Raw genomic sequence first — 8804 nt, 5'->3', positions numbered from 1 at the left:
TGCAATGCATAATAATCACATCATGGAGAATGGCGTATCCATTTTTTTCAAGCATTTATTCTTGGTTTTACACACAATTCAATTATATTCTTTGTATTAAAATGTACAATTAAGTTATTAATGATTTCAGTCACCTTGTTGTGCTATCAAATAGTAGTTCTTACTCATTTTTTAAATTACTTTTTGTATCCATTAACTGTCCTCACCTCTCCCCATCCTTGTAGGACCTTTTCCAGCCTCTGATAACCTTCCTTCTACTCTCTATAACAACAGTCCCCAACCTTTTGGGTAGAAGGGACTGGTTTTCTGGAAGACAGTTTTTTCAAGGATGCGGGAAGTGGTGGGGGATGGTTTGGGGATGACTCAAGTGCATTATATTTATCAATAGATTCTCATAAGGAGCACACAACCAAGATTCCTTGCACGTGCAGTTCACAATAGAGTTTGTGCTCCTAAGAGAATCTAATGCCGCAGTGGATCTGACAGCGGGTGGAGCTCAGGCAGTAATGCTCACTGACTGCTCACCTCCTACCGTGTGACCCCGTTCTTAACAAGCCACAGACCAGTACAGGTACCAGACCATGGCCTGGGGGTTTGGGCCCTACTCTACAAAATAGTTATTTGAAGTCTGCATCAACTCATGTTGCAAAATCTGTTTTATTCATACATGCATGATACCACGTATGGGATACCAATAATCTAGGTTGTAGTTCAATCTCAAGTTTTCAAAATCTTGGTGCATAATCTCACCTATATAGTTAAGACTGTTAGAAGTATCAGTGTGTATTTTACTTAAGTTAATCTCAGATCCTACCTATACCACTCACTTTCAGTTTTTCATTATGCTCTTCATCAAAAGGTTCACAAAGAATTTTCATATGTTAATTAATATTTCTGTTATTCTTTTAAAATGTGTTGCTCTACTAATTCAGCGCATGATGCCTAAAAAAGCTTAAGCTTTTTGATTTAACATGACAAGGCAAGGAAAATAACGATTGAAGTAATTGAATCCCCAAATGCTGATTTTAACGTCTGTGTTTACAATAGAAATTGCTTTTCACATTAGAGAATGAATGCCAATGAATCTTTTATATCCAAATATACTAATATTGCTTTATTAAAAGATATTTGAGAAATGATTGTTGAAACAAAAAAAAAATGGAACAATGGTACAAAAATAGAAAATGTATGTCAGGCAACATTGTCACCTTGTATCCAGTCTGGGGATTAATATCACACAAACAGCCTGAAGCTTGAGTTGAATGCTCTTTACAGCCTGCTAAGTAGATTCTAAGAGCAGAACTGCACGATTGTGATGAGTAAAAACAATTTAACTCGTTGAATTTGCAATCAAGAAGGGACCTTGAATGGATTCAGATTCTTTTAAAATGGAGGAAAGGTGATTCACCGGGGCACATCCATCACTTATGGAAACCTAATTGTAAATCTGAATAAAGACTAAAGAAATAAATGCCTTTTCAAGCCCTTTGTTTCTTTGCCGTATTCAGTGTTCAATGAGGATCGCACTGACTTAGTTCAAGACATCAGAGAATGGAAATATATTCCAAGGTTTAAAGGTGTTTCCAGCTATGCCAGATCCAGAAGGAGGGTGGGCTAGGCAGATGCACTTCTTGCATCCAAGGCCAGTGAGTGGAAGACAACTGGAAAGACTAAGACCACCGTTGGAAGGGCAATCCCCAATGTGCTGGTGGTCAGTCAGCGAGGAGAAAAGGAGATCTGAGCCCTCTAGGGAGGGATGCAGAGGCAAAGAGGTGAGCAACCTATTTAATAATGATGTGTGTTTAACAGGGAGTCTAGGTTTCTTCCTGTCCCTGCTTCTTGGCCTACTGGAGACAGATTTGGCCTGTTGGAACCCAGTGTGATTTGGGGTGATAATCTCCTGGAACTTTCTGCATCAGACCCACCCCTCTGCGTGAGAGTGTCAGAGGCGTGTGAACCAGAGCAACTCCATCTTTAATAGGAGCTGGGTAAAATGAGGCTGAGACTATTGGGCTGCATTCCCAGACAGTAAAGGCATTCTAAGTCACAGGATGAGATAGGAAGTCGGCACAAGATACAGGTCATAAAGACCTTGCTGATAAAACAGATTGTGGTAAAGAAGCCAGGCAAAACCCACCAAAACCAAGATGGCCATGGGAGTGACCTTGGGTCGTCCTCACTGCAATACTCCCACCAGCGCCAAGACAGTTTGCAAATGCCATGGCAATGTTAGGAAGTTACCTTATGGTCTAAAAAGGGAAGGCATGAATAATCCACCCCCTATTTAGCATATAATCAAGAAATAACCATTAAAATGGGCAACCAGCAGCCTTCCGGGTTGCTCTGTCTATGGAGTAGCCATTCTTTTGTTCCTCTACTTTCTTAATAAACTTGCTTTCACTTTACTTTATGGACTCGTCCTGAATTCTTTCTTGCACAAGATCCAAGAACCCTCTCTTGGGGTCTGGATTGGGACCCCTTTCCTGTAATAGGAGGAACTTAGCTCCCAACCTTATCTCGTGGCACAACAACCCTGGAAGACAGTTGGAGGAGAATAGGTTATGGGATGTGATTAGGAAATGTTTTGTAGAACAACTTAGGTATTAATAACTGTTAACTGTTATGGAGTGTTCACTGCTGGATGATGTGTGTCACAGACATTATTTCTGTGAGGTCAGTTTGATGATCTTCACATTAAAGATGTAGAAAATTTTGGCTTACAGAGGTTAAACCACATATTCTAAATAAAACGTGGGACTGAGATTCAAATCTAGGTCTGATTCCAAATCTTACGTTCTTAACAACCATGATCTATTTCTTCTAACTGTGGCCACTAGACAAGTTAATGAATTTGGCTAATTACTAGATCCCAGACTGTATTTCCTCTCCTGAAGCCCTTCAGCTGTAACATAGCTTTCTGGGGACCCATTCTGTTCTTTGGTTTTAGCCAGTACAAGCTAGGCAATTAAGAATATCTGGAATCAAAGAAAAATCCTTCTGTCACTCATGCTACCCAGGAAAATATGTTTCAAAATTGATTGCAACCTTATGATTTTTTTTTAAACTTTTATTTTAGGTTCAAGGGTACATGTGCAGGTTTGTTATATAGGTAAACTGTGTGTCACAGAGATTTGGTGTACAAATAATTTTGTTACCCAGCTAATAAGCGTAGTACCCGATAGGTATTTTTTCTGTTCCTCTGCCGCCTCCTACCCTCACGGTAGGGTAGGCCCCAGTGTCTGTTGTTTGCCTTCTAGTATCCATGTGTTCTCATTTGGCTCCCACTTAATAGGTGAGAACATGTGGTATTTGATTTTCTCTTCCTGCATTAGTTTGTATAGGATAATGTCCTTCAGCTCCATCCATGTTGCTGCAAAGGCCATGATCTTGTTCTTTTTTTATGGCTACATAGTATTTCATGGTGTATATGTACCACATTTTCCTTACCCAGTCTACCATTGATGGACATTTAGGCTGATTCCATGTCTTTGCTATCATGAATAGTGCTATATTAAATGCACACATGCATGTGTCTTTGTGGTAGAATGTTTTATATTCCTTTGGGTATATATCCAATAAAGGAATTATTGGTTTAAATGGTAGTTCTGTTTTAAGTTCTCTGAGGAATCACCACACTGCTTTCCACAGAGGCTTAACTAATTTACACTCCCACCAGCAGTGTGTAAGTGTTCCCTTTTCTCTACAACCTCACCAGTATCTGTTATTTTTTGACTTCTTAGTAGTAGCCATTCTGACTGATGTGAGATGGTATCTCATTGTGGTTTTGATTTGCATTTCTCCAATGATCAGTGATGCTGAGCTTTTTTTCATATAGTTGTTGGCTGCATGTATATCTTCTTTTGAAAAGTGCCTATACATGTCCTTTGCCCACTTTTTAATGGGGTTGTTTTTTGCTTGTAAATTTAAGTTTCTTATAGATGCTGTATATTAGACCTTTGTCAGATGCATAGTTTGCAAATATTTTCTCCCATTTTGTAGGTTGTCTTTTTACTCTGTTGATAGTTTATTTTGCTGCACAGAAGCTCTTTAGTTTAATTAGGTCCTATTTGTCAATTTTTGTTTTTGTCATAATTGCTTTTGGCATCTTTGTTATTAAATCTTTGTCAGGCCAGGTCCTATGTCTAGAATGGCATTTCCTAGGTTATCTTCCAGGGTTTTTATAGTTTTGGGTTTTATTTTTAAGTCTTCAATCCACCTTGAGTTGATTTTTGTATATGATTGTAAGGAAGGGGTTCAGTTTCAATCTTCTGCATATGGCTAGCCAGTTATCCCAGCACCATTTATTGAATAGGGAGTAGTTTCCTAACTGCTTGTTTTTGTCAGCTTTGTCAAAGATCAGATGTACAACCTTATGAATTTTTATAAATTCATTTACATCATGTTTAAAAATTGATTTTGAGACCATATTTTTCCATAAATAAAAACTGAATGACAGAAAATCTGATCATACTGTTATTATAATTGCAAAGTTTAATAAGATTATTGAAAGATAGCCAATTTTTGTAGGTGGGTAATGATTTTTATCCTAATTTGTAAACCTTTTCTCATAATACCAAATAATTCCAGGTGAATAGTTGGCCCTTCTGCAGAATTTATGCAAGCACATGGACTACTTATGTTCCAATTTATGCCATCTTTTGTAGATGTAAATAGACATCCTTCTTCTTGCTTGCTGGTGAAACCCAAATTTTGTTCAGGTTTCTACCCTTTCCCTTGGCAAACATGGTTATCCTAGTCCTCTTTTCAGAGTTTAATTTAAGACATGGTATATGATCCAATTTTAGACACTGAGATGCAAAGTGAAATCTGTTGAGTGGTTCTTGGGAAGGTCTTGTTGCTGTTAAAAATGAGACACACAGGAAGAGATATGCTTTTCTTCCACTGGATATTCTTATGTCTGGATGTGATCACTGGAATAGTGGTAGCCATATTGCAACCATGAGGGAGTCTGTCTGAGAATAGTAGAGTAGAAAAATGGGAAAATATTGGGTCCTCAATGGCCCGCTTGAGTTTTTAATCCTGAAGCCAACAGACTTATTAATATATAAAATGAATATTCTTGCTCTGAATCACTTGTCATTTTTTTATTTGCAGCTCAAAATATTCTAAGTGACATAGATGATATCCTGATTTCATTATCATTTAAACACATTTTTATTATAGAAGGAACTTACATTCGGTTGATATCAGTATTCAAGAACAAATTCAAGTTTGCTATTGTTTATCACTGTGAATTATGCACTCCTTTAGGTAAGTAGAAGATGACATGAACAACTTACTGCTAAGAACACAAGAAGAAATAAAAATGAGTAGATAGACAGGCAAAAATCAGAATATAGGATCTGACATTAAAGGTTAGTATACACTTTATATGTAATTCATTCATTTAGAAAAGGTTAAATAATATTCCCTTTCCACAGCAATTGGAAAATTGGCTCAGTAAAGTGATTTATTTAATCTTTCTGTCAATTAGTGTTTACTATATTTTAGCATTTACACTGGGCACTGTGCTTCCATCTAGTTTTATCATTTAGAGTTTCTGCCTTGGGGAGACAATAGCTAAGTAGGTGAGGTAAGAGATGTGTATTTTATTCATTTCTGTACCACAACTTACACCAAAATTTAGCAGCATAAAAACAGTTATCTCACAGTTTCTATGGGTCAGGAATCTAGGCATGGTTTAGCTGGCTCCTGCACTTGAGCGTTCTCATAAGGCTGAAATAAAAATGTTGGCAAAAGCTGTCGTCTCATCTGAAGGCTTGACTGCGGAAGGATCCACATCCAAGCTCACTTACATGGGTATTGGCAGAATTCAGTCCTTGAAGAGCTGTTGGTTTGAGGGCTTCAACTCATTTTTGGTGTCTAGCCTCAGGCAACCCTCAGTTCCTTGCCATTTGAGCCTCTTTAATATAGTGTCTTACTTCACCAGAGTGTGTAAGCTGAGAAGCTAAAAGGGAGTCCTCTAGTAAGATAGATGTCATGGTGTTTTATGGTCAAATCATGAAATGACATCCCATCATGCTTGTTGTGTTCTATTCATTAGAAGCAAGTTACTAGGTCTAGCCACACTCAAGAGAAAGGTATTACATAAGGTCATGAACGTTAAGAAATGGGAATCATTGAAAGTCATCTTCTAAATCCGGTACAATACAAACATAAATGTTGTCAATGTACAGTAACAGATGAAGGGTTCCACGTGAGTAGAATAAAATAGGAATGCACAAGGAGAAGGAACCAATTCTGACTGGAGGCACAGGAAAGAGATAATATGTATAGAGCACGGTGCTAGAGCCAGATTCCATACTCTACTTATGTTCCAGCTTGAATGTCACACACATATGTCTCATAGCAGAAAACAATTGGAAAATTGTTCTTGGCAATAGAAACTGATATAGTTTTGATGTGTGTCCCTTCCCAAATCTCACATTGAATTGTAATCCCCAGTGTGGGAGGTGGGGCTTGGTGGGAGGTGATTGGATCATGGAAGTGAGTTTCTCATGAATGGTTTAGCACCATCCCCTTGATGCTGTCCTCATGATAGTGATTTCTCATGAGATCTGGTTCTTTACAAGTGCGTGGCACCTCCCCTTCTCTCTCTTGCGCCTGCTTTCACCATGTGATGTGCCTGCTCCTGCTTTGCCTTCTGCCATGAATAAAAGCTCCCTGAGGCCTCCCCAGAAGCTGAGTGATGGTGCCATGCTTGTACAGCCTGAAGAACCATGAGCCCGTTAAACCTCTTTTTAAATAAATTACCCCATCTCAAATATTTCTTCATAGCAATGCAAGAACAGCCTAATACAGAGACTCATTGAAGTGTTGTGAACAGGAGAATGACCCCTCAAAACAGAACTTACAGCAGATTTGAGTGGGATTCATAAGGCTGAATGGAGGAGAAGGCTAGAGGTATAGAGGCCACATGAAGCAGGACTGAAGTATTGAGAATGCAAAATAATGACTCTGATTGTCTTTGGGTTGTGGAAATGCAAAGAAAAAAATGTGAGAAAGAGACAATGAGAAGAAAGAACAAATTGGTCTTAGTGACAATTGAATTGCAAGTTAAGTGGAAAGGAGAACTTGAAGATAACTAATTTTTGCCCTGGAAATATAGGCTAATGCTAGTCTTATTAATGAAATAGGAAAGTCAAGAAGTTGATTTTTTTTTTTTTTTTTTTGGTGGGATGGGAAGATGATTGCTATTTGAGATGCTTCTAAAGAACCCATCAAGTTGATACTCAAAATAGGTTTCTCTCTTGACCTTACTTAGTATTAGTAAAAGTCCTGTTTTAGGACATATGGGCAAAGACAAAGCTTACCAAACCACACTAGTATCTGCTATCCTAGTAGACTGTGAAATGTATTACCATCATCATTGCAGTGCTGGGATTTTGTTTCTCAAATTCCTCAGGCTGAATTTCTGCCTAAATAAATAGCCATCAGATGATATTATGGGTCAATTTATCATAAGGTATTATAGATAATCAATTTACAAATCACTTGGGGAAATTTTCCTGTAGCTGTTTTATTGGCTACTATTAGTGTCACATGTCAACCATCTATTATTTTGGATTTGCAACGGCAGCTATTCTTTTACAAGAAATCTAATCAATTTGGTGCACAGAAGCTTATTATTGAGGTAAAATTCACACAATGAGGAAAGCTGCTTTTGTTCCAATAAGACTATGCCATGGTTTGACGTTCCATTAGTGTAGCAATATATAGTTACAATTGTACATAACTTGGCAGAGCAATTCTGATCGATAAACTATGATGGTTTAATTCAAGAGTATGTTAGAAAATAAGAAAAATGCAATTTTGGAAAACTGCATTTTGTCCTTACAGTTGTAATACTGTACATGGAAACAATCATCTCAGTTTTTTTATGAAAGTCAAAATTGTCAGCCATACGACACAAATTCCTCAGACACTGTATGAACAGACTCCAGGGCACAATGGATGCCAGGGATAAAGTTGAAAGCAAATTTATCCATCTCGTTCCCAGGCTGGTAACAGAGTCTGTGTATTCATTGGAACTTTGCCTCTGCCAAAACCAAGAATCTCTGGAATACAAAACACAGGCAGTTCTTAAAAGAAGCTTAACAAAATGAAATAAAAACCAGTAGAATGACATTTAATTTGTGGTTCTTGTCTTGCTTTTAGCCACACAAATTAATTGATGCATAAATAACAAAAGGAGGCCAGAAGCCTAGAAATGGTCTGGAAAGGGCTCAATCAAGACATCAGATATAAATGAAGATAAGGCTGAAGACAAAGGGCTTCTTTAGATTTCCTGGGTAGGCATCCCTCATCCTAGCAGGCACTTGGAAGGCTGAAAGAAGCCAGCTGGAGCCTATATGCCTGGTCAGTTGTGAGGAATCTCCTTATCCATTTGGGGTGCTGCAGAGAATATTCAGAACAGGAGGGTGCTATGACCACATGATGACAAAAGTGGAAAGCTTGCAAGGGAGAGGGAAGTTGCTGCGTGGTTTCTGGTGTTGAAATGCTTCTCGCATAAGGCAGTGTTTTTTCTTCACTTTTGTTTTTGGTTTTCATTTGACCATCCTGGCTCTCCCCAGTTCTTGTGAAATTGTCTCTATAGATGGAAAGATTAGCATTCATCCTTTCCTAAAACAAATGTCTTAATTAGGGAGTTCCTTTAACAAAATGTGACATCTGATAGATTTGTGTTTTTGTGGGAGTTTTACTATGAGAGGAAAACACTATCTTACCAGTTATCAATGGAGAAATCACATCCGTTTTTTCTTTCTTCAAAAAGAAAATTCCTG

This window comes from Papio anubis, chromosome 15 (assembly GCF_008728515.1).
Source record: "Papio anubis isolate 15944 chromosome 15, Panubis1.0, whole genome shotgun sequence".
Lineage (NCBI taxonomy): Eukaryota > Metazoa > Chordata > Mammalia > Primates > Cercopithecidae > Papio > Papio anubis.
Note: the sequence above shows the minus strand (reverse complement) of the source record.